Raw genomic sequence first — 24,256 nt, forward strand, 5'->3', positions numbered from 1 at the left:
ATAATATTATATTATTATGATATTATATTATTATCATATTATCATATTATTATATAATATTATTGTTATTATTATATTTTATAATATTCCATTATCTTTTATTATCTTTTATTATTATATTTATATTATTTTATTTATTATCATTGTGATATTATTATTATTATTGTTATTACCATCCTCCTCCTCATCATCATCATCCTCATTATACCACCAAGGCAAAATTAGGAGGTGAATAATCAGTATTTTCCAGCAGTCAGGTGGGGCAGGTTCATTTTCAGGTATTTTTCTGGGTCCAGAAACTCAAAATCCACTCTCTGGGGGGGGAATATCGAAACTCCCGTGGAGCTGGGGACGTGCAGGTGGAGGCAACAGCGCACCTGAAATCTGTGAGCGATGTCATCTTTGTGGAAGGACCCTGAGGGGCTGGAGCGAGTCCAGGGAAGGGCCTGGAGCCCCGGGAGAGGCTGAGGGAGTGGGAAAGGGGCTCAGCCTGGAGCAAAGGAGGCTCAGGGGGGCCCTTGTGGCTCTGCACAAGTCCCTGACAGGAGGGGGCAGCCGGGGGGGTCGGGCTGTGCTGGCAGGGAACAGGGACAGGAGGAGAGGGAACGGCCTCAGGCTGGGCCAGGGCAGGCTCAGGGTGGGCAGCAGCAGGAATTTCCCCATGGAAAGGGTGCTCAGGGATTGGCAGGGGCTGCCCAGGGAGGTTTGGAGTGTCCATCCCTGGAGGTGCCCAAGGAAGGATTCAGGATGTGGCACTGAGTGCTCTGGGCTGGGGACAAGATCAGGCACAGCTTTGATGATCTCGGAGCTCTTTTCCAACCTAATGAACTGTGTGGTTCTGTGATCCATCAGCGTTGAATCTGTTTGTTGTGTCCTGGGATGGGGAATCCCGGAATAGTTTGGGTTGGAAGGGACCTTAAATCCCATCCAGTGCCACCCCAGGGACACCTCCCACTGTGCCAGGCTGCTCCCAGCCCCAATGTCCAGCCTGGCCTTGGGCACTGCCAGGGATCCAGGGGCAGCCCCAGCTGCTCTGGCAATTCCATGCCAGCCCCTGCCCACCCTGCCAGGGAACAATTCCTTCCCAATGAGAAAATTTTATGAGAATATTTTGGCGTTTCAGCTCGCGGGAGAAGCTGAAAGATGGAGACACAAAACCTGTCCTGGGCCTGTCCTTTGGGAGTGTGAAACCCCTGTAGAGGCAGGAACCCAGCTCACCCCGCAGGGAATTGGGTGTGGGAGCCCTGGGCACAGCCCCGGTGGCACCGTGTCCCTCTGGAAGCCGTGACATTTGTCACCTGCTGGCTGGGCTGGCACCACGACCACCGGGAAGGGTTTATTTGAATAAACAATGCAGAAACTTCGGTTTTCCCCCCCCTAAACCCTGCAGGAAGCATTGCTGGGATGAGCGGGGAACGAGAGACATTTCTGGCATTAACTGAGGTGGAGGATTCCTATAAACCAGTGCAGCATTTCCGGGGCTGCCTCCCTTTGTGAAGATCCTCACTGCTCCCGAGCCACCAAAATTCCGTGGATCCCATAAAAAGGTGGAAAGGAGACGCTTGTCTGGTGATTTCATCTGCTCCGAGCAGCACGTTGCCTCCTCTCCCAGACATGTAAAAACAGCCAGCCCGTTCGCACGGTGCATAATTAAAGCCTGGAAGTCGTTGCCAGTGAAAATCTCGCCGCGGATTTTAATAACATTTGGAAAAAAAAACCAACCAAGAGAGAGACAGCAGCGTGTTTTATTAATAACACGAGGCACAGCTCTGCTCCGGCGCGGGGATAAATCAGCCCCGCTGCCTCAGGACCAGCCCTGCACGTGCAAGTCGAACCCTGCCTTGCCTGGCAAGGTGGATTTATTTATTTATTTATTTTATTTTTGGTATTTTTCTTTTCCACTCGCGGTTCTGCTCCGACTCGCACCTGTTTTGAAGGGCTGTGCCCAGGGAAGTGTTGGCAGAGCGGGGAGGGAGATTCAGGAGGTGCTCAGATAAACCCCGCGTCAGCTGAGGCTCCTGTGGGGCCGTTTGAGGTGACTTAGCAGGGAGAAAAACCCCAAAAGGTGTCAATTCTTGACAGCCCCGGGGGTGTTTTGGGAGCGGTTTTATCTGCGGACAGCCCAGTGTGGGGCTGGGGCTGCTCCTGAGATCCCTAAAAAAGCTGGAGGAGGAGGAGCAGGCCAATGAAAGGGGCTGCCAGCAACCTCAGAGCGTTCCTAGCTTTCGCAATCCCCGCTCTGGGCTGGGCTTAACCCCAGGAAAACGAAGGGGGAAGGAAAATAGGAAAATGGGACAAGCCTTGTGTGTCCCGTGGTGGCCCTGAGAGGGCAGGCACGGCTTTGCTCCTGGATCCCGTTCCCTTCCCAAGCAGCTCGGTGGCATCGGGAGCTGACAGGACCTGGCCCTGGCTCCTGTGGGGGCAGCTCGTGGTCACAGAGCCCCCGAGCCACCGGAGGGGTTGAGTGGAAGGGATCCGAAATCCCATCCCACCCCTGCCATGGGCAGGGACACCTCCCACTGTCCCGGGCTGCTCCAAACCCCAAAGTCTGGCCTTGGGCACTGCCAGGGATCCAGGGGCAGCCCCAGCTGCTCTGGCAATTCCATGCCAGCCCCTGCCCACCCTGCCAGGGAACAATTCCTGCCCAAGATCCCATCCAGCCCTGCCCTCTGGCACTGGGAAGCCATTCCCTGGGTCCTGGCCCTGAATCCCTTGTCCCCAGTCCCTCTGCAGCTCTCCTGGAGCCCCTTTAGGCCCTGCAAGGGGCTCGCAGCTCTCCCTGGAGCCTTCTCCTCTCCAGCTGAGCACCCCCAGCTCTCCCAGCCCGGCTCCAGAGGAGCTCCAGAATCCTGGAATCATGGAATGGTTTGTGTTGGGATGTGCCCTAAGGACCACCCAGTGCCACCCCCAGGGACACCTCCCACTGTCCCAGGCTGCTCCCAGCCCCAATGTCCAGCCTGGCCTTGGGCACTGCCAGGGATCCAGGGGCAGCCCCAGCTGCTCTGGGAATCCGTGCCAGGGAACAAATCTTCCCAATATCCCATCTAAACCCCCCCTCTGGCACTGGGAAGCCATTCCCTGTGTCCTGGCCCTGAAGCCCTTGGAAATGTCTCTTTCCGTGTTTCCTCTCGGCTCCTTCAGGCCCTGGAAGGTCACACTGAGCTCTCCCTGGAGCCTTCTCCTCCCCAGGCTGTGCTGCTGCTCCCCACGGGGTTCTGCCATCCTGGGGGATGAACCCGGGCAGGACAAATCCCCTGGGCAGGGGTGGGCACACCCCTGGAATTCTGGAGTCACTGAATATCCCGAGCTGGGCACCCGGGAATGCCGGGCTCTGCCCTGCTGTCCATGTGGCCTCTGGTTGTGCCGGGCACCTTCACCAGCTGGAGAAAAGAAATTTCCCAATCTCTTTCAAATCTTCCCTTTTGCTGCTTCCAAAAATCCATGCTCAGGAAGGGAGCAATGGTAGAGAATTCCCAAAAAAGCCCAGGCTCAAGCTGCCAGCTCCAGGTTTCTGGGATGTTTGAGAGCCCCCTGAGAGCACCTGAGGAATGATCCTCATGTTGGCTGCTCCTCCTGTTCCTCCCTGGCTGTGGCAGTCCTGGGAATGGCAGAGCCCCACCGGGTTCCGCTTCCAAAATTCCCCGCTCAGGAGGGGAGCGGTGGTAGAGGATTCCCAAAAAACCCCTGGCTCAGGGCATTCCAGGTTTCTGGGATATTTGAGAGGCAGATTGATATCTGAGAGCACCTGAGGAATGATCCTCATGTTTGCTGCTCCTCCTGTTCCTCCCTGGCTGCAGCAGGAATGTGGGAATGGCAGGAGTCCATAATTCCATACTCTGTCCCGAGCCTCAGCCCAGGCAAGGAGCGCAGAACATCCTAAATTTCATTCTGTGCCCCAGCAGCCTCCCCGTGGCTTTTAAATCGAGCCTCTGAAGCTGGAGGTGAGAAGAGACAAGAGGGGAACCTCAGGAACATCGCCCTGCAGGTCTGAAGTGGATTTGATGCCAAAACATCATTAATTTCTGCCCGATCAGAAACGAAATTCAGGCGTGATCAGCGCTGATGGGGAGGTCTCTGCAGAGCCCCGTTAGCTCCATTCCCCTTTCCCTTCCAAGACAGTTCCAGCACTAATTGAGCAGGATTCAAACCAGCTTTTCCTCGCGGTAATGTGGGTTCAGAGCTCATAATTGACCTGCTGTGCTGGCAGGGCAGGGAGCTCCAGCAGCCACTGCCCGCCTGCAGCCTGTAATTACGGAGATTTCAACCCCTGAAGGAAAGTTTGAGGAGCTTTCTGTGCTGAGCTGGAAGTGTGAAATAATTTATAAACCTAAAAGGAAAAGGAAAAAGTCCAAGCGAGGCTTCGAGACATCTGAGCAGAGTCAGGGGAGGGAGCTCACAATTCTGGGCTGGTGGCACGACCCAGCTTTGTGGAGGAGGTTTTGGGCTGGGATCTCCTGGAGGGGGGACCAGGGAAGGAATTTTTGGGTCTTTTTCTCAGAGCTGTTGGGTGCAATGGGTGGGACAGAGGCGCCAGAGCAGATTTTCCATCCTAAAATCATAGAGGGCCACAGAACCCCTGGGTTTGGTGGTGTAGGTGGCCTCTGCAGCAACTCCAGGGGCTGGTGCTGGCCTCCCACGCAGCACATCCACAATTCCCTGGCCAGCAGCTGCCCAGGACACCCCAGTGCCCCTGGCAGCCCTTCTTCCATGGTCTGAGCTGCAGAGTGACCCCAGAGTGGCCACCAGGACCTCCCTCCACTGGCCACCAGGACCTCCCCCCGCTGGCCACCAGGACCTCCCTCCACTGGCCCCCAGGACCTTCCCCTGCTGACCACCAGGGCTTCCCCCCACTGGCCACCAGGACCTCCCCCCGCTGGCCACCAGGACCTCCTTCCACTGGCCACAAGGACCTCCCCACACTGGCCACAAGGACCTTCCCCCGCTGGCCCCCAGGACCTCCCTCCACTGGCCACCAGAACCTTCCCCCACTGGCCCCCAGAACCTTCCCCCACTGGCTACCAGGACCTCCCTCCACCAGCCACCAGGACCTTCCCCCACCGGCCACCAGGACCTGCCCCCGCTGGCCACCAGGACCTTCCCCCGCTGGCCCCCAGAACCTTCCCCCACTGGCCCCCAGGGCTCCCCCCACTGGCCACCAGTCCAGCCTGGTGTTTGCCAGCGGCCACACCAAGCTCTGCCCCAGCCCCAGCCCCACTCAGAACGGGGTGCCCCAGCCAGGGAGAGGTTGGCAGTGAAGTTCCCTGAGGCTGCACTCGCACAGGGCGCGGGTGGCGACGCTGACCCGCACTGGGCACCCAGGGTGGCACTTGGTGTCTCCTTCTCCTCTGTTTTACCCCAAATGTTCCTCCCCGACCCTCCTGGGTCCCTCCCTTCCCCAGCTGGGGTTCCTCCCCTGCTGGAACCCCCCACATGCCCTTCCCCTGGCCCCTGGTGTCCCACGGCACCCCAGGTGACCCATCCCGGTGCCTTTCCGTGGTACAGCCGTGCCCTGGGGCTGTGGCTGTCCTGTGGCCCTTCCTCTGAGCCCAGAATTTGTGTCCCCACCAGCCACTGTGGGACCGGGCCTGGGATGGGCTGAGGGCCCTGGGATGGGCCTGGGAGCAGCTGGGCAGGGCTTTAATTTTCAATAATTCCCCCGGCAGTGCCCAAGGCCAGGCTGGACACTGGGGCTTGGAGCAGCCTGGGACAGCGGGAGGGGTCCCTGCCATGGCAGGGGTGGCACTGGGTGGGATTTAGGTCCATTCCAACCCAAACCATTCCATGATTCCATGAGATAACCCCATAAACCTCTCCCTGGGACTGCCCAGGAGCTGTTCTCACACACAGCAGCTGAATTTGGGGGCTGTTCATGCATCCAGCCGATCCCTTTGGATCCAGACATGGATTAGATCCCAGCAGAGAGTCCAGGCCCAAAGCCTGGGGGATTCCTGAGCCACGCGTGGGATGTTCCAGGCGCTCCATGGAGTCAGTCAGGTCAAGGCTGAGCAGCTTGGAGCAGGGCAGGGCTGCCTGCTCCCCCAAAAGCCAGAAATGCCAAGGCAGATGTGAAAACATCTGGACATCACCTAAAGCTCAAAGATTTCCCCCATCTCCTGCTGATGCCCAGCACTGGCTGATGCCCAGCAGGGCAGCAAGGAGCCCGCAGCTGCCACAGAGCCGCGGGGCAGCGAGGAGAACGGGCAGAGTGGGGAGGGCAGCTCGAGGTTTAAATGGACCTCTCTGGGACCCTCTTTGGAAGGCAGCACAAACGATTCCCACCAGCCCCTCTCGGCCTTCAGGTTCGCTCTGGGCCTGTCTCCCTGCAGCTGCAAGGGAATCACGGAGCGCTCCAGGAACGCTCTCATGGAGAGGCTCCCTTTTATTTGGCCACCTGACAGCTCAAACACGACTCTTGGAGGCAGCTCTGCCTCCTCTCCAGACCCCCTGAGTTGGGAGCTTTGGGTTTGCACTCAGGTTTTGCTAGTTTTTTGTCTCTGAGGTGCTGCAGGTGGGGGCTGCGGGAGCTTTTTGGGAGTTACAGTGGGAAACTCAACAAGGATGAGCAGAGCTTTAAAAGCTGCACCCTCCAAAAACGCTCGGGATGTGCAGGGATGCGGGATCCTTAAGGATGAGCAGAGTTTGAAAAGCCCGAGCCCCCAAAATGCTCAGGATTTGTAGGGATGGAGGAACCCCGAGCTCACCAAAGCCGTGTGGCAGCAGAGAGGTGAAGCCTCACCCACCTGGCCCCGTTTTGCGCCGGGCACAGGAGCTCAGACCCAGAAAATGCTTTTTTATCTTTCCACTGCAAAGTCAGAGCTAATCCAAAGTTTCGGGATTTGTCCTTAACTGCTGTGAGATTTACAGCGAAAGAGGATTCCGGAGTATTTCATTTTTTTCTCTGCTCAATAAAACAACCAAAGGTAATCCCTTGGCTGCTTTTACACCCTTGGCACGATGCTACACTGGAGAATCAACTTCTAACCCAAAAGTTCTGTGAAAAATGACCAGACTTTGGAAGGTTTGGATTTGAATTTTTACACCGAGCCTGGCAGAGTCAGGCTCAGCTGGTCCTGCATGTGGGACAGCCTTGCTCTTGCATGGAGAGCCCCGGAGGATGTTTTCCTCCCGCTGATAACTCCTCGTTTGCACAGGACAGATCCAGATCCTCCTGTGGAGAGGTTCTGATCCACCCCAAACCCAGCAGATATTGAGGCTCTCCTGGCTGGAGAAAATCAGGTTTCACCCGAGCTTCCCTCCCTGAGGCCAAACACTTCAAACAGCAAATTCATTCAAGTGAGAGCTTCTTCCTCCTGATCTCATTCCTCACACTAAAAATTGGGAAATAAATCAGCTACATCCCAAGGCAGAGCAGCCAAATCCCTGGAATAAAACATCTGTGCACACCCAGAGCAAACCAGAGCCCTTCCCACGGATCCGAACCCGGCTGAGCTCCCACACCTGCCCCTCGCAGGAGGGTCCTTCCCTTTTCTCTGGGGGTGGGGGATTGCAGCACTGGTGTGCACTGGTGCGCACTGGTGTGCGCTGGAGTCCAGGGCACCCCCACCCCGGGGGCTGTACCTCCTTTTTCCGCAGTCTCAGTGCCTGTTCTCAGGGTTCCCAGGAATCTCCCTCCTCATTTCCCAGGCCGTTGCCACGTGATGTTTTTCAGGAATCAACCCCCAAATGGCAAATTCTGATTTTTCCAGCACCTTTAACGACCCTGGGAGCACACAAAAAGATAAAAATCAGGGAAAAATCTCTTCTCGTGTCCAGGAAGTTTATCTGGGGCTGTGCTGGGGGGTGTGAAAACCCCTTCAGGCCCTAACAAGATGCAAGGTTGTGTTGTTTGCGGGATAACCAGGCTAAAACCTCCATCAGCAGTGGGCTTAGGAGAGCTGGGATCTTCCTTCTTTATTTTTAAATTGCCAAACCCCAGTCTGGAGGGACGTCAGGCAGCTCTTGTCTCAATCAGGAATGTCCTGCCCAGTGCTGGGGCTGTTTTGGGGGCAGCAGATGGGGCAGATCCGCCCCCTGAGCCCCTACATGGCTACTTAAGCTTAAATTAAATACTTAAGTTAAACTTCACCTGGGAACACTCCAGCCCCAGTTAAGTCTCAGTTCCTTGGCCATGCCAACCAATTCCTGGCTGCTCAGAGAATCCCAAGGGTTCCAAGCTCTCTGTGCCAGCGGGTTTGGGGTTTCATGGTGGCACTGGTGGTGTCCCCTCAGCTCCTGGAGGGACCCTGTCCCTGATGCCCCCACTGCAGGTTGGTGGCAGAACCGTTCTGGCCCCTCCCAGAGAGCAGAGCTTGGCCCGGCAGCTCAGTGTTGGAAGCACAAAAACCGCTTTTAGGATTTCCTGCGAGTTTAGGGTTTGCTGCAATGCCTTGGCTCAGAGCGTGAGGGGGTTTGGATACCTCCTCTCCAATGTTTATTTGAGTTTATTTTTGTGTGTGGCCTGAAGCCTCCATTTCCTCCATTTCTAAGCCGTCACATCGTGTTTGGAAGGAATTTTTGATGCGTTTCCTCGTCTAAAATATTTGGGATTTTTTTTTGCTGTGGCGCTCGTTAGTGAACAAAGCACAACAGGAGCGACAAACAACATAAAAACCGCGGTGAGGGCGGCCAGGTGACATTTGTGGAGGTGAGGGTGGCCAGGTGACACTTCAGGGCTGTGAAATAATGCCACTCGTGCCCTCCCATCCTGTTATGAGCACAGGGCTGGGATTTTCCAGTTGGGAATTCATCCCCTCTCCCTTTGGAGCCAGCAGAGTGAAAAAAAAAAAAACCGTTCTGGGTGTGATTCACCTACTCGAGATGTGGCTCTTGCACTGAAGTGAATCCACTCCAGGGCTTCCTGCACAAAAGGAGGCGTGAAGGAATTCACTCGGCCGGGTGGGATGGATTCCAGCCGGGAAGCGCGGGACAGGCACTGGGATATTTTTATTAGGAACAACTCGGCAGCCTGGGCTGCCAAGAACAGCAGATTGGGCAAAGGTGTGCAGGGCTCGAGCCCCCCCAGCCCCTCTTTGCTCCGGATTTCAAAGGATTCCTTTGTGCCATGGAGCAGCTCGGGAGATTCCAGGCAGGGAGGAGGAATTCCGGGAGCTCCGAGGGTTCAGAGTGCCCCGGGGTTTGTGGGAGCCGGTGGCAGGTGAGGGGTGGGACCTGGTGCCACACTCTGCTTTCCCTGCCGCTTCCCCCATCACAGAATCCCAAATCCTTAAAGCTGGAATTTCCAATCTTTGAGGTTGGAAAAGCCCTCCAAGACCAAATCCAACCATCTCCACCTCCAGGTTGGAATTTCCAATCCTTAAGGCTGGAAAAGCCCTCTGAGACCAAGTCCAACCATCTCCTCAAGGTTGGAATTCCTGGAATTTCCAGAATTTCCAATCCTTAAGGCTGGAAAAGCCCTCTGAGACCAAGTCCAACCATCTCCTCAAGGTTGGAATTCCTGGAATTTCCAGAATTTCCAATCCTTAAGGCTGGAAAAGCCCTCCAAGATTATCAAGTCCAGCCATCTCCTCCTCCAGGTTAGAAAAGCTCTCCAAGATCAAGTCCAACCATCTCCTCAAAGCTGGAATTTCCAGTCCTTTTAGGATATTTCAAAGGCAGTTTTAGGGTGATTTCAGGCAGTTTTACGGTGTTTTAAGGCAGTTTTAGGGTGTTTTGAGGCAGTTTTAGGGCGTTTTGAGGCAGTTTGGGGTGTTTTGAGGTGGTTTTAGGGAATCCATCAACATTTTGTCCCTTGAAGGAGTAAGAACCAGCATTCCCAGCCCCATCCAGGCCTTGTGCTCACCCATCCCACGGTGCCGCCCCATTTCGGGCTGAATTTTGGGATGTATCCAGGGACCAGGATGGTTTATCCAACGCTTCCTGTGTCATTGGGTGTTTTCCCTGCGAAGTGTCCGATTTCAAAGAATCCAGGGCCAAATTCCACCTCGCAGTCACTCAGTGGAAACGAACGGGCAAATTTTTGGGAAAACTTTCCTGTTTCTCTGTGTGCACACGGATGAGGCTGCAGGAGTCAATGCAGAGGTCGGGGTGGCCAGGGGGGAAATACTGAAAATATTTAAAAATATTTAAAAATAATGAAGCAAGTTCAGCTGGAGCCAGGGAAGGGAAGGGAAGGGAAGGGAAGGGAAGGGAAGGGAAGGGAAGGGAAGGGAAGGGAAGGGAAGGGAAGGGAAGGGGAAAGGGGAAAAGGGGAAAAGGGGAAAAGGGGAAAAGGAGAAAGGATGAGATGTACAGGAAGGTGTGTGTGTCCCATCCCTGGTGCAAACAGGGTGACCCCATGAGGATCTGGGTGACCCTGTCAGGACCTGGGTGACCCTGGCCGGAGCTGGGTGACCCCAGCAGGACCTGGGTGACCCTGTGAGGATCTGGGTGACCCCAGCAGGACCTGGGTGACCCCATCAGGACCTGGGTGACCCCGGCAGGACCTGGGTGACCCCAGCAGGACGTGGGTGACCCCATCAGGATCTGGGTGACCCTGGCCGGAGCTGGGTGACCCCAGCAGGATCTGGGTGACCCCGGCAGGATCTGGGTGACCCTGGCAGGACCTGGGTGACCCCAGCAGGATCTGGGTGACCCCGGCAGGATCTGGGTGACCCCAGCAGGACCTGGGTGACCCCAGCAGGACCTGGGTGACCATGGCAGGACCTGGGTGGCCCTGGCAGGACCTGGGTGACCCCATCAGGATCTGGGTGACCCCGGCAGGATCTGGGTGACCCTGGCAGGACCTGGGTGACCCCAGCAGGATCTGGATGACCCCGGCAGGATCTGGGTGACCCCAGCAGGATCTGAGTGACCCCGGCAGGATCTGGGTGACCCCAGCAGGACCTGGGTGACCCCAGCAGGACCTGGGTGACCATGGCAGGACCTGGGTGACCCCAGCAGGACCTGGGTGACCCCATCAGGATCTGGGTGACCCTGGCAGGACCTGGGTGACCCCGTGCCCCAGCAGGAGCTGGCAGGGACAGCCCCGAGCCAGGGGGCACAGCCAGCCTGGCTCTCCAATCCCGAATTGCTGCCGGCTCCTTCCCCAAGCGGGATCTGGGATTACTCAGACTTGGCTGCAGCCTCTGCTCCCAACATCTTGTTTGACAAATGTCAATTCTGAAGGGAAGAAAAAATAACTGAAATTTCTCCGAGACGGAGTTTCGGATTTAACATTGAGCAGATGCTCGGGCTAAAATTAGCTTAATGATTCCTCGTGCCTGCCACTTCCCAGGACATGTGGCTTTAATGGGAGCCTGGAATATCAACCCAACTTTGCAGGGATTTTTGGGATCATTGAAGATTCTGCGTGGCTTTGAGACATTTGGGGTTTGGGGGGAAGGAAAGGGAAGGGAAGGGAAGGGAAGGGAAGGGAAGGGAAGGGAAGGGAAGGGAAGGGAAGGGAAGGGAAGGGAAGGGAAGGGAAGGGAAGGGAAGGGAAGGGAAGGGAAGGGAAGGGAAGGTAAGGGAAGGGAAGGGAAGGAAGGGAAGGGAAGGGAAGGGAAGGGAAGGGAAGGGAAGGGAAGGGAAGGGAAGGGAAGGGAAGGGAAGGGAAGGGAAGGGAAGGGAAGGGAAGGGAAGGGAAGGGAAGGGAAGGGAAGGGAAGGGAAGGGAAGGACGCAGGGACCTTTGGAGTTAAGGAATTGTGCAGATGTGGAAAGGAGGATGCAGAATTCCTGGGGTGCCCCAGGTCCAGGATGGAGGGGATGGACGGTCCTGGGCAGCCAAAGGAGCACTGCCCTTAATTAGGGGTATTAATTACCCTTTGCTTGCCTAATTGATGGATGGCTGAAAAGGGATTTGGGGCCCGACTATTCCAAACAAAAAACACCTCAGGAAAGGTGCCCGGAGGGATTTCCATGAGCAGGGGGAGCTCAGGGGTTCTCGGTGCTGCTGCCTGAGCCTGAAACTCCTGAAGGTTCTCATTCCACAGGAGTGTTCAGGGATTGACAGGTCAGGTTGGAAAAGGCTGTTAAATGTGTCTGAAATGTGGCGGATTCACAGGTTCTGCTGCTCCAGATTTCCCAGGGGGAGGGATGATGTGGAAAGAACATTCCCTGTCCCCTCTTCAGTCAGGAGTGGGAATGCTCAGACTTGGGCATTGGGGCTTTAAAATGAAAAAATCATCTTGGAATGGTTTGGGCTGGAGGGACCTTAAATCTCACCCAGTGCCACCCCCAGGGACACCTCCCACTGTGCCAGGCTGCTCCAGCCCCAGTGTCCAGCCTGGCCTTGGGCACTGCCAGGGATCCAGGGGCAGCCCCAGCTGCTCTGGCAATTCCATGCCAGCCCCTGCCCACCCTGCCAGGGAACAATTCCTTCCCAAGATCCCACCCAGCCCTGCCCTCTGGCACTGGGAAGCCATTGCCTGGCTCCTGGCCCTGAATCCCTTGTCCCCAGTCCCTCTGCAGCTCTCCTGGAGCCCCTTTAGGCCCTGCAAGGGGCTCGCAGCTCTCCCTGGAGCCTTCTCCTCTCCAGCTGAGCACCCCCAGCTCTCCCAGCCTTCCCAATCCCAACAGGAGCTGTACATTCCCAGACATTTTCCCTGGATGGGAAGATTCTGACCCAGAAAGGTGAAGTGACTCGCTGAGGGCTGCACAGGAAATCCGTGGGAGAACTGATAGGAAACTTCCCAGTTCCCACAGTGGATTCCCAGTTCTTTGCTGGGAACCTCCTTTCTCACCAAGAGCAGCTCTGCAGCCGTGTGGATGGAAAAGCTGGAAGCCCTGGCAGCATTTTCAGGCTCTGTGAGTGGATTTTAGGAGGAGAGGGATGAGCTGGGAGCAGCTGGGAGCATGCGGAGCACTGCAGGGCGCTCCAAGGAGGAGCTGGGAACTCCTGTGCCATAAAAAGGCTGGAAAAATGAGTAAAACTCAAAACAAAACCCCACCAGGAGCGCTGGGGATGGTTTGACAGAGGCCTTTTCAGGCCCTGGGTAATTTTTTCACAGTCTGGGCCGGGCTGAGGTAAGGGATGGGGCGGAAAAGGCTCCGGGTGAGGAGGGAGATGAGGTGGTTTAACCCTCCCGCACCTCAGGACAGTCCCTTTCCTGACTAAACAAAGGATTCCCACAAAAACCAGCGTGGCCTGAGCTTCACCCCGCGTTTCCGTGCGCCTGCAGTGGGAACAGGAGTCTCCGGGGAAGCTGGGCCTTCATTTTCCAATTTCAGCAAAACCACAGTTCGGTGCCCTGAGAGAAGCCACCAGCAGCGGGCAAACACCTCTGTGTGCACTGCCCTGAATGGCCACTTGTGCTGTTCGAGGGAAAATTACCCAAAAACGCCTTTCAGGGCGCTGGGGCACCGAGATCAGCGCCAGGGTGTTGGGGCTGTTGGGTGGCACGGGCACGGTGAAGGACCCTGGGGACAAATCAACTTTAAAAAATCGACAGCGGCTTTGAGTGAAAATCTTTGCTGTGCTCGTGTTTGGCTCAGGGAGAAGCACTTTAAAAGTGACTTTTGTGCTTTGCCAGGAATTTTGGTGCTTTTAATTTTACTTTTTACCAGGGCCTGGAGTGACAGGACACAGGAAATGGCTTTAAGGTGAAGAAGAGCAGGGTTAGGAGGGATTTTGGGAAGGAATTGTTCCCTGGCAGGGTGGGCAGGGGCTGTCATGGAATTGCCAGAGCAGCTGGGGCTGCCCCTGGATCCCTGGCAGTGCCCAAGGCCAGGCTGAAGCAGTGGGAGGTGTCCCTGGGGTGGCACCGGATGGGATTTAAGGTCCTTCCAGCCCAACATTCCATGATTCTGGGATTTCTGTGAATTCCTGGGACTGATGGGAGCAGAGGCACTGCAGCCTCTCCCTGGCTGCCCTTCCACACTGGACGGTGCCATTTTCACACGAGCTCCTCCCAGCCCGCTCGGAGCTCATCTTCATCTGCCAAAAACCAATAAAAAAAGGAAGGAAGAGTGGGGCTGTGTCAGGAGGAGGAGCTGCTCTGAGTGTCTGGGGGCTAAAATCCCGGCCTGGGGAGCTGCTGAGGGCGCTGGGGGCTCTCACACAACCCCCGAGGTGTAACCGACTTCTCCCGCTGGGACACGGAGTGAAGGAGGGATTTCTTTGGGAAAACTTTCCTGTTTCTCTGTGTGCACATGGATGAGGCCGGAGGAGTGAATCCAGTGGTCGGGGTAGCCAGGGGGGAATATTGAAAATATTTAAAAATATTTAAAAATATTTAAAAATATTTAAAAATATTTAAAAATATTTAAAAATAATAAAGCAAGTTCAGCTGGAGCCATGGAAAAATGGTGGCATGAGGAGTGAGGGAAGGGGAAGGGGGAGGGGAAGGGAAGGGAAAGGGGAAAGGGAAAGGGAAAGGGAAAGGGAAAGGGAAAGGAAAAGGAAAAGGAAGAGGGAAAGGAGAAGGAGAAGGAAAAGGAAAAGGAAAAGGAGAAGGAAAAGGAAAAGGAAAAGGAAAAGCTGCTTCTGCTTCTGATTTGGGTTCCTTGAGATTCTATCCATGCTCCTGGGAGCTTTAATTCATTTATTCCATGTCCACCCAAATATCTGAGCCCAGTTTGAGGAAGAAACTGGATTTCTTGTCCTTCCCAGTCCCTTCCATTGCCAGAGCCCCCCATTCAGTCCAGGTTTTGTGGCCTCCGAGTGCCAAACCTTAGGCTGCTCCTGGCCCGTCATGGAATCATCAGGGTTGGAAAATATCTCCAAAATGATCAAATTCAACCTGCAACCCACCAGCACTACCCCACGTCCCCGAGGGCCACATCCCCCCCCTTTCCTGAGCACTCCCAGGTGACCCCACACCTCCCTGGCCGGTGCATTCCAATGCTTGAGCACCCTTCCAGGGAATAAATCTACCCTGATATCCAACTTAAACCTCTCCTGGTGCAGCCTGAGGCCTTTTCCTGCTGTCTCAGCAGAGCTGAGCTCCAGCTGTGACCTGATCCCAGCGCCGGGGCCGGAGCAGCTCCCATAGGAAAGGTCCCTGCAGGAGGAAAGAGCCCCAGTCCCGGCGTTTATCCATGAGGTTTGGCAGGTTCCGAGTCCTCGAGGTGGATCCAGGGTCTGGCTGCATCCCTGGAATTCCTTAACGGCCTTGAGCAACCGCGCCTGGTGACGCCTGGTGACACCTCGGTGACACCAGGGTGACTCAGGCTGAGGACAGGGCGGAGCAGCCGCGGCGCAAAAGGAAACCAAGAAAACCTTTTAACCCCGGGCTCTGATTCTCGTTTCTGGCAGGAAGGAGAGCAGCTGAAATTGGGTGTGAAACGGGGCTACTGAGGGCACGGGGCTACGTGCTCGTGGTGAGGGCGAGTTGTGGGTGCGTTATGGGCGAGCATCTCCTTGGGCTGGGCACCAGGAGCGCTCTGGGGGCGCAGTTTTGGGGCTGCTCGCTCGAGCCAGGCTGGGGCTCGACAGCGGCTTCATTCACTCTCCTGCCAAGCAACACCTCGGGGGATGTTCACCCCAAAAAGCACATCCTGTGAGTTCCTCATTTGGCTGCTGGTGTCATTCTTTCCATCCGAGATTTCACACCGTCTTTTTTCGGCTTAACCCTGACTTTATTGAGCCTGGAGTCAGACGGGAACGGAGCCAGTGGTCGGGGGGGGGGATGGTTTTTTCTCTTTTCAACCTTTTTTTGTGGCGCATCAGTCAAGGGGAGAGGGGATGGAGCTTTGCTGTGCCAGCTTTGGGGTGCAGCTGCCTTCACCAGGGAATATTCCACCAGGGATGCCCTGGAGAGCAGCAATCAGTTATCAAATCACTTCTCAAACACGTCCTGATGGGCTGAGCAAAGCAATCCTGCCAAGAGTTCTCGTTTTCCCCACCTCCAGCAGGACTTCAGTGAGCACGGAAGGAACAGAACCGTTGTGCTGAATAAGCAGATGTAACTTAAGTGTAAACACAGCCCGGGCTGCGCTTCTGCTTTCTCCTAAAAAGCCCCAGGCTGCCCCTGCCCAGCTGCCCGCAGCACCCAGGGGTGTCCGGCTGTGTCCTCAGAGCTGCCTGGAGCTGGGATCCTGTGTGGGAAGCGTCAGGGAATCCCTTTGTCTCCCCTTTTTATCCCAAGGGCTCAGGCGTCCCCTTTGTATGGGAGCGATCCCAGAATCCCGGAATGGTTTGGGGTGGAAGGACCTTAAATCCCATCCAGTGCCACCCCTGCCCTGGCAGGGACACCTCCCACTGTGCCAGGCTGCTCCAGCCCCAATGTCCAGCCTGGCCTTGGGCACTGCCAGGGATCCAGGGGCAGCCCCAGCTGCTCTGGCAATTCCATGCCAGCCCCTGCCCACCCTGCCACGGAACAATTCCTTCCCCAGATCCCATCCAGCCCTGCCCTCTGGCACTGGGAAGCCATTCCCTGGGTCCTGGTCCTGAATCCCTTGTCCCCAGTCCCTCTGCAGCTCTCTCGTAGGCCCACTCCGAATGCCAGAAATCCAAGCAAAAAAAGCGATAACCCTCTGAGCATAATGTGATAAATATAAAAATACCCAAACCCCGAATACGGAAACAATCCAAACCAACCAAAAGAAAAAAAAAACAGAAAAAAAAAGGGAAAAAATTAAAATCAAACCTTGGGATGTGTTTTAGGGATACATCAGGCACGGAGCGGGCCGAGGGCAGCTCCGTGCATGTGGCGTGAGGAACTCGGAGTTCCCTGCGCTGGAAACTCCGGCTGTCCCCACTGTCCCCTCTGTCCCCGCTGTCCCCGCTGTCCCGGGCTGTCCCCTCTGTCCCCACTGTCCCCGCTGTCCCGGGCTGTCCCCACTGTCCCCTCTGTCCCGGGCTGTCCCCTCTGTCCCCGCTGTCCCCACTGTCCCCGCTGTCCCCGCTGTCCCCTCTGTCCCGGGCTGTCCCCACTGTCCCCGCTGTCCCCTCTGTCCCGGGCTGTCCCCTCTGTCCCCACTGTCCCCTCTGTCCCCGCTGTCCCTCCCGCAGCCGCGGGGATGCTCCGGGAAGGGTTCCCGCTCCCCCCGGGCGGGGGTGCCCCGCTCCGCTCCCGCTCCCACGCCGCATCCCGAGGGAAGGGCTCCGGCGCTCGGCTGCCGGGAAAGGAGCGGAAAAATGCGGGAAAATGCGGAAAAATGCGGGAAAATGCGGAAAAGCGCGGAGGGGAGCGGAGGGGAGCGGAGGGGAGCGGAGGGGCTCCCTCGCCGTGCGCTGCCGGGGGCGGCCGCCGCGGGCAGCGCCGGTGCGGGAGCGCCGGGAGCCGGGACAGATGGGGAGGGACGAGGAGGAGGAGGAGGAGGATGTGGGGGAGGAAGGCGGCGGGAGGGATGGAGAAGGGAGGGAGGCGGCGGCGGGCGAGCCGCGCTCAGCGCCGGGCCCGCAGCGCCGCCTCGGCCGCCGGGACCCCCGGCTGCCCCCGGCTCCTGCAGGCAAGGAGAGGTGGGAATGTCGGGATGAGCGATGGGAAGGGCTGCGGAGTGCGGGGGGGCAGCTCGGACCCGCTGCTGTGTCCGGCCCGCCCAGCTCGGCCCCGGGCGGGACAGTGGGACCGGGCGGCGGCCGGAGGATCCCCGGGGATGGAGGATCCCTGGGGATGGAGGATCCTTGGGGTGGAGGACCCTTGGGGTGGAGGATCCCTGGCGATGGAGGATCCTTGGGGTGGAGGACCCTTGGGATGGAGGATCCCTGGGGATGGAGGATCCCCCTGGCCGGAGGATCCCGCTGCTGGAGGACCCCCAGGACTGGAGGATCTCCGGGCATTGTGGACTCCCAGAACGGAGGATCCCCAGAACTGGAGGATTCCTGCGGCTGCAGGACAGCCGGGGCCGAAATATCCCCAGGACTGGAGGACTCCCAGGACTGGAGAATCCCCGGCGCTGGAGGATCCCCGGGGCCGGAGGACGCCCAGGACTGGAGGATCTCCAGAACTGGAGGACCCCTGGAGCTGGGGGATCCCCGGAGCCGAAGGATTCCCAGACCTGAAGCACCTCCAGGACTGGATAATTCCCAGGACTGGAGGATCGCTTTGGTCGGAAGATGCCGTGGCCGGAGGATTCCTTTGGCCGGAGGCTCCCGGGCCGCGCGCGGAGCCCCAGCAGCCGCTTGACAACAGGAAACAATGTGGAGTGAATGGAAAAAGGGGGAGGCGCTGCCCGAGCGACTTCCCTTGACATCACTGCCCAAATAAGGAGCTTTAAACCAACCTTTTCTATTGCAGCGCGGCAGAAGATCCCCCTGGAGCCGCGGGGTCCAGCCTGGCGCCGGCAGAGCCATGGGAGAGCCGCGGCTGCCGCGCGGGGGGCGAGTGCAGGTAACGCCGAGCGCTTCTCCGGCCCGGCTCCGTGTGCGTGTGTGCGTGTGCGTGCCCGGAGAGCGGAGGTTTGGTGGGGTTTTATCGTGTGTCAGCCGTGCCCAGCGCCGGGAGGGCACGGCAGGCGCTGAGGAGTCACTGGTGGCACAAGGGCACCGCCGGTGAGGTCACCGCAATGAGTAACCAGGAGTTGGGTGTCGCTGGTTTTAATTTCTTTCCCTCCTGGGCACTGCGCTCTGTTGGACACCCCGAGGGGGTTGTGGCTCTTGATCGGCCGCCAGCACCTCCGGGGCTGCTGTGCTGGCACTGCCACCAGCTCGGGCTGTTAATTGGCGGCCGCCCTAATGAAGGAGCCGCGCGCTGTGGCTGCAGCTGAGCGCTGGCGGGGCTGGGCTGGGCTGTCTGCCTGTCTGGGACGGATTTCCTCCTTATCACTCGCACAGGAAAGCGAGCGCGGAGCCGAGGGGTTGTTCTGGGGCCACACGTGATGCGCCAGGAGCTGTGCCAGCGAAACCCCCGCGGGAGCTCCTGCCAAGGAGGATGTTTGGATGTCCCCGAGCCAGGGGCTGGACCTGCTGTCCCTGGGGTTGACCCGCGGGGAGTTTTATCCCTTTTAAGCGCTCCTTGATTAGCACCTGCTCATCAGCAGAAAATGAGGCAGCTTTAAAAATGCATTAAGGCTGAGTAAATGAGTGCTAACGATTTAAGCTCCTTAATTCTCCTCGATGGAAATTAATAACGCCTTTGATGCGCCCCGAGGTGCGAGCGGCGGTGCCTCCCGGGCTGAGCCGCTCTATGCAAATGCGGGCATTGTTATTCCGGAAAAAGGCGCTGTGCATGATTTTATTTTTCCCCTCCTCGTTCCTGCGCTCCCTGGCCGTGGGGAGAGGCCCTGGCACTTTTACCCAGTTGCCGGCTGGCGCGTGGAAGCGGCCGGGGCAGCTGACGCGGTGATTTATGGTGTGAGCAACACAATCCAAGCCCCACTCCGCTGCCCGGGGATCACCTGCAGCTCCCAGGCTTTGAGTTTCCCCTGGTGCTGAAGGATCCTTCGTGTCAGGGCACGGAGCCAGGTTTTACCTTGGCTCTCTGGATGTCCCGGTGGCCCCTCTGTCCTGATTCCCAGCTGTCCCGGTTTATTTGGCATCAGCGATCCCCCCAGGAAGGTGCTCGTGCTGGTGGGGACTCGGTGTTCTTCTCGCAATCTCGGTGCTTCGGGAACTTTTCCTTTGGATTCTCGTGGGAAAATGTTCCCGACGCCAGCAGCGTTTCCTCAGCCGGAGCAGGTGGGGGGTGGGAAGCTGTGATTCTCACTCGGCTCGGGGGTGTCAAAAGGCTGCGAAGTGTCACATTGTCCTCACCCCCTTCTGCCTGGCCCTCTTTAACTGAGGGGCGCTGGAAATAGGGTTTCTTTCATCCCTTCGGGGCAGGGGGGGTTGAGCTGTGCCGGTCTGGGCTGATTCTCAGGAATTCTGCCCCCAGGGTTTGCCGTGGGGCTTCTTGGGCTGATGGAGAGTTCTCTGCAGTCCTTGTTAAGGAAGGACACCCCAAAATCTGTAGAGGGCCTGTGTGAACTGTGCGTCCGAGAAAGAACTTGCAGGAGTTCCTGGGTGATTAATTAATGAGCGTGTTGGCAGCAAACTGGGGCTGGGGGGCACAGGGGCGGTGCAGTCCCTCAGAAAACCCTCTGAGGAGCCCGGAGAAGCTCTTGCAGCCCGGAGGAAGGGGATTTACTCGCCGTGAGTGACCATTTTCATCCTCACCCACAACGGGCGCTTCTCCCTCCTCCCTGTTGGCCCCCATCCATCCCAGGAGCGGTGTGCAGCTCCTTCCTCGCGCTTCCAGCACGGGAACAAGGCACCCTCAGAAGGTTTCTGTGCCCCCTGCGCTGCTCAGAGGCCGCCCCAGGTACGGGAGAGGCGGAGAGAGCAGCGCCAGCACCGCAGGCTCCGCTGGGTTGGTTCTGCTGGCGGGGCACGTTCCCAGCTGGGCTGGGCTGGGCTGGGGGGGGGCGAGCAAAATCCCAAATGTTTGGAGTTGGCTCTTGGAAAACACGGGGCAGGAGAATGGCTCAGTGTTCGGGGCAGCGTGATCGGATGTGGGGAACCACTCCGGGGAGCCGCGGGTGAGTCCCGGCAGCAGCGCTCCCGAAAATAACATTTATCCTGCAGCGAACAACAGAAGCGCTGTTGAGAAACCTCCCCCGGGCTGCGGGGCCGGGCAGCGCTGCCTCGAGAGGTTTCCCAGGAAGCCGAGGCAGCAGGGAAGTGTGTCCTGGAGGGAAGTCACCACGGCCATCCTGGGGATTGGGTGGCAGCCCGGTAATGAGGGGCTCCTGGGAACTCCCCGCGCGTCACTGGCACAGTCCCAGGGCCGCGTCCGGCTGCTCCTGCCCCAGCAGAGCCGATTTCCCTCCGCCTTCCTCCGCTCCTGCCCCAGCAGAGCCGATTTCCCTCCGCCTTCCTCCGTCCCCGCTGCTCGCCGAGGTTCCTGCTGCCTCCCAGCTCTGCTGCCAGAGCTCCTGGCCGCGTTTGGCCTCACGCGTTGCGCTCCAGAAGCGCCTCAGCAGCCTCTAAAGCGCCTCAAAGCCTTCGGTTTCTTGGCAAGGGGAGGGTCAAACGTAGGGGAAAAGGGAAATGACCCTCTGGGAAGGAGAGCGATTTATTTCAGATGTGCACTCAGCAGCACTGTCCGTGCCTTTGGAAAGGCTGCTTGTTAGGGGGTTTTATGGCTCTGCTGGGATCTGCTCGGGATGCAGGGAAAGGGTTGTTCTGTTTTCCACCCTGCCTGCTGCACTTGCTGGGTTCTCCCTCCCCACCTCTGGCTCGTTAATCCTCACTGAGCTCAGACCACCTTGCAAGAAGCCAGCGGTGATTTGTGCCCCGGCTGGAATTCTAGAAATTGGGCTTTCCCAGGGCGCTCAGCCGGGATCCTGGTCCCTGCGATGGGGCAGGAATCACAAATGAAGAAGATTTCCATCGTGCCTGGCTCTAATTAGGAGCCTGCAGAAGGTGAACCTTCTAACGAGCATCAAAGGGCGCTTTGTGCGTCCGTGCTGAGGGGGCTGGGGGGGTTCAGGCACTCGGAAAACATTTGGGGACAGTGGATGCAGCCAGAAATCGTCCTTGGCCCCCACACGGCCTCGTTTTCTCTGCAAAGCCCTGAGCCAAGCCCAGGCTCTCCTCCCTGGAAGTCTACGCTTTCCCTCTCTAGGAAGTCCAGGCTCTCCTCCCTGGGGAGCCCAGGCTCTGAGAAGCTCCTGCAGTGCTGAGTTTTGGCCACTTCCCACTTTTTGGAGCTTTCACAAAACATTTGGGGAGAATGAATGTGGCCATAAATCGTCCTTGGCCCCCACGCTGCATCGTTTTCTCTGCAAAGCCTTGAGCCAGGCCCAGGCTCTCCTTCCTGGGAAGTCCGGGCTTTTCCTTCCTGGGAAGTCCGGGCTTTTCCTTCCTGGGAAGTCCAGGCTCTCTCCTCCCTGAGCCAGGCCCAGGCTCTCCAGCCTGGGAAGTCCAGGCTTTTCCTTCCTGGGAAGTCCAGGCTTTCTTCCCTGAGCCAGGCCCAGGCTCTCCTCCCTGGAAGTCCAGGCTCTCCTCCCTGGAAGTCCAGGCTCTTTCCTGGGAAGTCCAGGCTCTTTCCTGGGAAGTCCAGGCTCTTTCCTCCCTGAGCCAGGCCCAGGCTCTCCTTCCCGGGAAGTCCAGGCTCTCCTCCCTGAGCCAGGCCCAGGCTCTCCTCCCTGGAAGTCCAGGCTCATTCCTGGGAAGCCCAGGCTCTTTCCTGGGAAGCCCAGGCTGTGAGGAGCCCCTGCAGAGCTGATTTTTGTCCACTTCCCACTTTTCGGAGCTTTCGGAGAAGACGAGCAGGGCCTGCAGGTGCAGCAGGTGGGGGAAGCAGCCCCGCAGAGCTGGGTGGGATGAGCTCAGCCATCCCTGGGTGTTTACAGTGGAAACCTTCAGAGCAGCCTCTTCCCGCAGAGGAACAGGAACCAACCCATTAAAGACCTCGGTGGTATTTTTGTAACCCTTTTTTTTTTTTTTTTTGGTGTTTGTTTCCAGTTGGACGGAAAAATTGCAGTTTGGGGACGCTTTCCTTCCTTCTGGGAACTGCTGGGCAGCTTTTGGGCTGGGATGAGTGAGGGGAAAACATGAGATCAGGTTTTCCTACCTTCCCAAAATGGACTTGCTGTAAGCTGTGAGCTGCTTGCTCCCCACTGCCTCGAAGCCAGGCACCACCCTGAGTGATTTTTAGGAGGGTTTTGGCCCCAAAATCAGAGCAGAGCATCTTCAGCATTGGGGGAAACCTCATTAAACCCTTCCTCGTGCTAATGAGGTTTCCAGCTTCAGCAGCTCCTCGGTTTCCAGATCCTAAATTGTCTTTTAGCCTGTCCCTCATTCCTTTCCAGGACTTTGGAGGGTCACCTGCTCGTTAAAGTGTTATTCTTTGGGGTTTCAGGTATTTTGCTCTGTTTCTCCAGTAATCCTACAGATTTTAGGCAGGGCTTTGCCAGAAAACAGCAGGATCCAGCTGAATTCAGACCCGGCATTTGGGGTTCTCCCAAATCAGATGCAGCGAGACCTGGAGGGGTTTGCTGAGCCCTCACTTGGTGCTGAAAGAGGGGAAACCTCTGGAGAATCCCATAAAATTGAGCGTGGCCCTTTTCCCAGCAGGCTTGGGCTGAAGGGCAGTAATTCCCTGAAACCTTTCCAGGACTGAACCCCAGCTCTGCCATGCTCAGGTGGCCTCTCCTGAAGGATTCACTCATCCACAAGGTGCAGAGCCACACAGCCAGCAGCTCCGTGACCATTTCTTGTCACTTTTTATCAGAATTAGGAGGAGATTTCTGCCTCAGGCGTTCCAGGACCGGCCTCCTTCACCCTCAGCTCTGGGATCCACCTGCTGGAGGCGACGGAGTTGTTGGCATTTAGGCAGGGAGGGATTTGCAGTGGGAATTGGGAAAGTCTGAGGGTTTTTAGGAGCTTTTCGAGGGTTCAGGAAGGACCCCCTGAGCCCTGGATTTGTGGCTGGTTCCTCCTGCCTCAAGCAGCTGGGAGATTCCCAGGAAAAAGGGTGGGATAGGAAGGCTGCCCCCATTCCCTGCTGCCCCTGAGGATGCCGAGGGATGCACGGAGCGGCCCCAGGACAGAGCAGGGGGTTCGGAATGCCAGGGAAGTGCCTCAGAGCTTTTCGTGAGGCGTCGCTGACTCCTCAAACGGCTGCCCACAGCTTTCCTGTGTTCCCTTTATTTTGGGGGGCTTTGGGCTTTGTTCCCTTGCTGGGGACACTCACTACATTTTGAATTTCTAAATTCAAACAACCCAAATGACAAACGACCCTGTTACAAATTTGTGGGGAAAGATGGGGTTAAAAGGAGGCAAATAAGATGAAAAATACGAACTATTCCTACAGCCCACGTGGATGGATTCCCATGGATGCTTTTGGGATGGTCCCATCACCTGTAAATCAGGAGCTGCGCTGGGTCACAGGCTCAGTAAAGGGCTGGAAGTTGTGTTTGACCCTTTTGTCACAAGGTTTAAATCTGATAAACCCCCCTGAGAGCCCTCAGCCCCACTGAGATCAGTGATTCTTTAATTCTTTGTACAAATTACTCAGATTTGAGGCCTCTCGGCATCCCAGCTGCAGTGCTGGTCTGAGCTGGGAGGAGTGGGATGGAGGCGCAGGACAGAGCTTTTTGTCTTTTGGGTGTATTTGAACCCCCGCCGAAAATCTGCTGGGTCCGTGCATGTTTTAAAAACTCAAATAAAGTCTGGGTTGTGTTTGAGGGAAAGATGCCCTCAGCCCGAAGTGTTTGTGGAACCAAACGGGGCAGGGGAAGGTCAGCCTGGAACCAGGAGCGAAAACAGAGCTGGAGATGCCTCCAGCAAACGTGGAGCTGCTCTGAGCTGGAAGGGAAGTGGGGCTGGGTGTTTAATTACCTCCCACCAGCTTGCCCGTGGCGCTGAGGTATTTCCTTCATGACTTTCTCAGGCTAAAATTAACAAAACCTGAAGAGAAACCACTCTCGCACCGCGCTGTTTACGTGAG

At 57.1% G+C, this 24,256-nt stretch overlaps 1 protein-coding gene across 8 annotated transcripts in view; it reads left to right on the top strand.

Moving 5' to 3' along the window:
• Window positions 1-24,256, top strand: part of HIVEP3 (HIVEP zinc finger 3) — a 257,516-nt gene that overhangs the window by 118,659 nt on the left and 114,601 nt on the right. For 6 of the 8 annotated variants that reach the window (XM_032132044.1, XM_032132043.1, XM_032132045.1 and 3 more), the window contains one exon: window positions 18,122-18,214. The exons of 1 other annotated variant lie outside the window; for it this stretch is intronic. The gene's annotated coding sequence lies outside the window, so the exon portion shown is untranslated. Of the gene's footprint in view, window positions 1-17,289; window positions 17,344-18,121; window positions 18,215-24,256 lie in introns of those variants that run through there. One more of the 8 variants, XM_032132048.1, reaches the window with a different exon arrangement.

The sequence above is a fragment of the Corvus moneduloides genome, chromosome 23, assembly GCF_009650955.1.
Source record: "Corvus moneduloides isolate bCorMon1 chromosome 23, bCorMon1.pri, whole genome shotgun sequence".
Lineage (NCBI taxonomy): Eukaryota > Metazoa > Chordata > Aves > Passeriformes > Corvidae > Corvus > Corvus moneduloides.